We start from the raw sequence: 6,798 nt of genomic DNA on the forward strand, positions 1-6,798 counted from the left end.
TTTATGAGACCTAAATCCTATGACAATGCATTTTGATGATATTTTAGAGAAGTGGCCCACTCACCATTTCCATCCCGAAACCCGATAAACATAACAAAATGTAAACGTTGTGTGTTTGTAAACGTACTGTAGTAATATTTATTGTGGGTGTGTCCACTTACACCATCCGCACCCCAATCTCGAAAAGCATTTGTGAAATTGTTTGGAATTTTAAAGTATATTTCTTCTATCATTACTTCAGCAGCAATATATATATATATATATATATATATACAGTATATATACTGTATACATACAATATAAAGTCAGTTAACTACTGTACAGATATAATTATTTCCTAATTCAAATATTTTATTACTTAAAAAATTATTTTAAGTGATAAAATATTTGAATTACAAAATATGATTTTAAACATATTTAACAGAATGTCTTTTTTTTTAGTGAACTGAGTACATTGTAATATTTTTGTTTTTGGAACAGGTAATTACATTTGAGTAAAAGTTATTTGATACACAAAGCTTTAACTTTCAAAGAGTTTAAAATAAATTTGGCATGAAACGAACAATCGCCTACAGAGAAAAAATTTTGGTAAAAAAATCCTGTATAATAAATAAAATTGTATAGTTAAATTATTAATAAATTAGAATTCAATTGTTCTTGTCTTGAAGCTTTTAGTTTTAAAAAGCTATAGTTAAAAAAGTTATCATCAATTGAGCAATATATATATTTGGATTGATAAACGTTTAAAACTCTAGAACTCTTGCCCCGTTTCCGTTTTCTAACCTGTACGAAGCTTCTATTCTTTATTACATATACAGTTCCGATATAGTTCTCTAATAAACAGGAAATGTTCTATATTTAGTATGTTTAAAGGAAAAAAGACGATTTCAATAATGACGTTAACAAGTTAATACAACTCAGTTAAACATTTTCATTTTCTAACAGATGTAAGTAGTTTGAGTTTAAAACAAAATTTAAAATGTTAGTTAGAAATGTTGTTGTTTTTATATTTTGTTATATATTATCAGCATACTTTCATATTTTTTTATTTAAATAATTATATTTGAATTGATTCCAAGTTGATGCACAGTTTTATCAATAGTATCTGATCCAAATGTGTTAATGCGTATGTTTAAAAGATAGCAATGAGTCCCGAACTTATAAACGTTTAACTTCATTTTATGAAGGAGTTCTGCATTAAAAATCATAGATTAATTGCAATCAGATGAACAAACACCCTAATGATTTATTTAAACATTAAGGTGATCAAGTAAATCATTAAGTAAATCATAAAACATCAGGATTTACTTAATAAAAGATAAACGATCTCGGACCATAAATATTCGTTCGTGTTGTTATCGAATATTTTAAAAATGATAAGATTTTTATGTTTAATATGTTTCCATACAGGGCCGGATTATCGAATAGGCAAAGTAGACAAATGTCTAGGGCCCGGAATTCGGAGGAGCCCGGCTTCAGTGCAGAAGATTTCTCTGTTTCAAAACAAGTTAAAAATTATTTAAGAAATTAGATAGGACAGAAAAGGCTGTATTTAACAATTCCTATTAAGCTCCGCTCGACTAGCCATTATCTAAAAAAGAAAAAAAGAAAAAAAAAAAAAGAAGGTCAACAGCCACCCGTGCGTCAGAAGTAATGTGCGCCACGAGAGCCCATTGTTTAGGAGAAACTTATTTAAATGGGGCCCCAATTTAAATTTTGTCTAGGGCCCGCTAGAGGCTTAATCCGGCGCTATTTCCATAGTATTTGAATCACATTTTTATAAGCCATGGATTAGTATTACATTAAGGCCGAAGCTTATAAAGGTGTAGTATCTAAAATAGTTTATAATAATCGTATCCGCCAAGAGACAAGTCAGATGGTTGTTCGATTAAAAATGTCTCTGTGAGATATCAATGTTGAATCATATCTTGTGCTTACCCTTTGTGGCAGCCATTTTGATCGACTCATATGCCACCTATAATTACTGGCACAAGCAAATTAACTCATCCCTGTTATGTACAGTACCAACGGAACTACTGCGTCTGCAGGATTTCGTCTTAGTGTGAGGTTTGCCGACCGACTGCGTTAATCAGGATTGTCGCGCCGTCACGTCTAACGTGTAGGGGTAGGAAAAACTTTCCGAGACAAACTATTCATCTTTAACCCGTTTATATAACGAAAGGTTCTTACAACAACAATACACTTTTATCGGGCGACGGAGGTCAAATCTTCTGGCCCTTTTTCCGGATGACGAAGGTCAAATCTTCTGGGCCCCTTTTCCGGATGACGAAGGTCGAAAAAAAAAAGTTCTCCGATGTTTCCGCAGGAGTCGACGGCCCCGGAGCACTGTTCAGTTTCTAAGGGAAGGTTCCGGTAGAAGGGATGATTTGGTAGCGGGTGACAATTCCAGGGGAGCGAGTGACACTCCAAAGGAGATGAAATCCAACTGAAGAAGTTCACGGAAACACCGAGTCGTAAGGTCGAGAGACAAAGAACCAAGAACCAAGATCCGAGAGAGAGCGTCCCGTCCTTGACTCGCGCGATTTTTATAAGTTCCTTTTTGGGTCCCAGTTCGAACATTCCGATAGGTCGATGCCGACTTACCCCCGCTCTCCAATTGGTCCCCTCTCGTTACGAAGTGTAACGAGATCGGAACCCAGATCGTAGGATGAGTCAACATCGACTGACAATTCCATTCCTATCGAAGATGTTCGATCTTAGTACTCAAATTTATCTATTGTTTTAACCTTGTTTTAAATTTCTACAGACATACCTTTTTATGGACACAAAATATACATTTTTCGTTTCTACCTTTTTTCCCTCGTTTGACGGTTTCTTTTTGCAACATTAAATTATTATTATTATTATGTTGGACGTCAACTCAGTCGGTTTGACGAAACACAAAATTTATATTTACAGTAAAAATGTACAAAATAATACAAATTAGAGTTACAATTAATTATGCACAAACACTAGTCCAAACAACAACCGACTATACCCGTACAAGTTCGTCGAAAGAAACTCCTTACGACATCCACAAGCAGACTTATAATTAACACCACCTCCGAATCAGGAACAAGTTCGTACTAAACCACTGGAGATTACTTCCCCCAGATTTCCGTAGCGTCCAACGAGAGAGACAGTTAGAACTTCGGTAACAACGGTCCTAATCCGATCCGATCCGATCTTCCCGATACGAACTCCTCTTCCCGCCGAAACTACTCCTTAAATAGTGTCCAACGTTCGAACCCTCCGCCAATCAAATTCGAATGTTCCACAACGTCTAGCCAACGGTCACTTTCCGTCGGCCAATCGTTCGTCTATCATCGATTTGAAACTTAACGGTTCTTCCCACGGAAGTTTCTAACGGCCGTTTCTAACGGTTTTTCCGTTACGAAAGTTCGTTATATTAATTAAACCAGGGCAAAAATCTCGCCTAGGCGATTCCATACCCTACAAACAGGTACAATAAGCACCCTATCCATCCTCCACAGATGTCTTATTTCCTGGGCGAGTTCTGTGTACTTGCTAATTTTTTCAGTGCATGCGTTTTGTATATTGTGAGTGTTTGGAATGGATATGTCTATAATGTATGTGATTTTATTGTGTTTGTCAATGAGTGTGATGTCTGTTCTGTTGTGGTAAATTGTTTTATCTGTGATTATGGCTCTGTCGTAGTACATTTTGTGCGTGTTGTTTTCCAATACTGTCTGTGGAATGTATTTGTAGTATGGTTCGTGGATGTCTACTAATTTGTGTTTCTTTGCAAGCTCTTGATGTATTATATTTGCTACTTGATTATGTATGTGTAGATAATCTGTCTGTGCCAAGAGCTTGCAACCAGAAGTGATGTGTTTATAGTTTCTGGCATGATGTGACATTTTCTGCATGTGTCATTTGTGAGTGTTGCATCGTTGAGTATGTGTTTTCTGTAGTTTTTAGTATTTATGACCTGATGCTGTATGGCTAACGTGACCAGACGTCCCGTTTTGAACGGGACTGTCCCTTTTTAGAGTTACGAGTCCCGGTGTCCCCGAAATGAACTCTGGGACGCAAAATTGTCCCGTTTTCTGAAACCGCGCGAAAATTTGAGTAGTCGAGCCGGCCGGACGGCCGTCGCGCCGGCGGCCGAACGCGATCGGTGTGCGAGAGCAAACCGCGTCGTCAGTTGACGCGACGATAGCCGAGAGTGGCGAAGACGTCATCGCTCGCGCTTTGTTGACTAATTGTTTGGCAGATTTTTTGTTCGCCCACTTCTCGATATTTGTTTTGTTGTTGTTTGATGCTCGTGTACCTAGTAAATAACTTAAACTTTTTTTGTTTTGGAATCATAAGTTAAAATGCCGAAACGCAAGTATACGTTCAATGTTAACTTACAAGAAAAATATCCGTTTATCAAGCAAATAAATACTCCCTCAGATGTCAGATGTGAAAAGTGTCAGAAATTAGTCGTACAGAATTTAGCGTTTCCCATGGTGGTGCCAATGATATTGAACAGCATTTAAAGTCTGAAAAACAAAAATGCCGATCGTACCGCCGCTTCGAGTTCTTCGATGTTAACCTTTTTCAAGAAATCGGACGCACCAACTTTAAAGGATTTGGATATCGCCGCGGCAGAAGGCGTCTAGGCTTACTCACACGATACAAGAAAACCACAGTTTTCGCTCTAATGATTGTGCGTCGAAATTAATTCAATCATGTTTTGATCCCAAATTTACATGCACGCGTACGAAATCAGAAGCTATTGTAGTAAACGTTTTGACGCCTACAGCAATGAAAGAATTAAAAGATGATCTTGATAAGTCCAATTGTATTACAATACTAAACGACGCTTCAAACCACGGTAACAAGAAAATATACCCTATTCTACTGCGCTTTTTTCAACCTTACGTAGGTGTGCAAGTAAAAATTTTAGATCTCCAAGACCAACCAGGTGAGACTTCTGACATCATTGTCCATTATTTAAACCAAGTGTTGACAGATAATAATTTGACAGCAAAAGTCGTGGCATTTTGCGGAGACAATGCCAACGTCAATTTCGGAGGTGCGGCTAGGCGAGGAACTAACAATGTTTTAACGAAATTGCAATCATCACTGAAAAAGCCATTGATAGGTATTGGATGTGGAGCCCATGTAATTCACAATGCAATAAAATCTGCTGCAGACAGGCTACCCTTAGATTAAGAAAGCATTATTGTGAAGATATATTCATTTTTTTATATTTACACGATTCGAGTTGAAGCTCTAAAGGAGTTTTGCGCCGAAACTGAAACGGAATATCAACAAATGCTCGGCTATAGCAAAACTAGATGGCTTGCTCTTATGCCTGCCTTGGAAAGGGTTTTAAAAATGTATCGGCCATTAAAAAACGACTTTTTGAGTATTGAAAAATGTCCCCTGTTACTAAAAAACTTTTTTGAAGATCCCACATCCGAATTGTGGCTTTATTTTTTACACGCTCTGTCAGCAAGTTTTCATCAAGCTGTATTGAAACTGGAAGGTCAGACTGTATCGGCAATTGAAGCTGCAAAAGAAATCAATCAACTAAAAGACAATTTGACTCAGAAACAGACCAATCAGTTTCTTCCATTTGTGGTCCGTCAATTAATAGTGAAATCGAAAGATAATGTTACTGACATAGATGAAGGGTTTGTGTAAAGGGCGGCTACAGAGTTTTATCAAACAGGCCGTGAATATCTGGAGCAGTGGACTTGCTTTCTTACCAAAGAAATGGAGGTATTTTATTGGGCAGATTTAAAAAAGGTTCCCGCATGGGAAGACGTTCAAAAATCTCTGGATGTATTAATTGAAAAGGAATATATTGACTGTAATAAAGATGCAGAAGTTTTAGACGAATTTTCGTTAATTTGTAACTACATTACATCGGATAAGTAACCGAATGGAATAATCTAAATGTTTCCACGGAAACTCGTTGGGTGGAAGTATTCAAACACTTTCGAGCCAACAATCTTCAGCATGAAAACTTTTCTATTTTAATTGAATATATTTTATGTTTGCCCGCTACAAATGCTCCAGTAGAAAGAGTATTTTCTATGATGAACAAATTGTGGCCATCTGAGAAGACCCAGTTACAAATTTCAGTTCTAAAGGCGATGTTGATAATTAAGGTGAATATAAAAAAAACGCGCCAAGAGTTTCATTCTTACTTAAAATCATCACTAGCTATATTAAAGCAAATTTGTTCCTCTGATAAATATAAACATAACTAAACGTTTCGGGTATATATATTTTTTAATTCGTAACTTTTAAGCTAACTGACTTTTTCTGAATAATAACTTTAAAAAAGTGTTTTTTTATTGACTACCTGTTAATTAACCTAAATAAACCAATGTCCCGTTTTGAGTCAAAAAATAAATGGTCACGTTATTATGGCGATCATGAATCCTTCCGTCTCCCAAAGAGGCATCCCCGAGCTAACCAGCTGTTTGATGCAGTTTTGACAACAAAATCCTGGGCCAGATCATAAGGATGCCTACCATGGAGTGCCTTTCGAGCCCACGATTGCATAATGGTGTCTATGCTTTTTATATGTTGTGTTGTGTCCATATGATGTGAGTGTAAGTTTAATGGTGTGTTATTATTATTATTATTATTTTTCTTTTCTTCTATACAAAATTTTTAAAAAATTTTCTTTCTTTTTTTTTTTGAACATATTCTAGACCCACTTCCGAAGCTTCACATTAAGGGACAAAATATATACGATTTGGGTCAATAACCAATAAATTGAGTTCTCAAAATTATGTTTCTTAAGCAGATTTGTTTTTATTTATACTGTTT

The sequence above is a fragment of the Centruroides vittatus genome, unplaced genomic scaffold, assembly GCF_030686945.1.
Source record: "Centruroides vittatus isolate TY-2023 unplaced genomic scaffold, ASM3068694v2 contig_1082, whole genome shotgun sequence".
NCBI lineage: Eukaryota > Metazoa > Arthropoda > Arachnida > Scorpiones > Buthidae > Centruroides > Centruroides vittatus.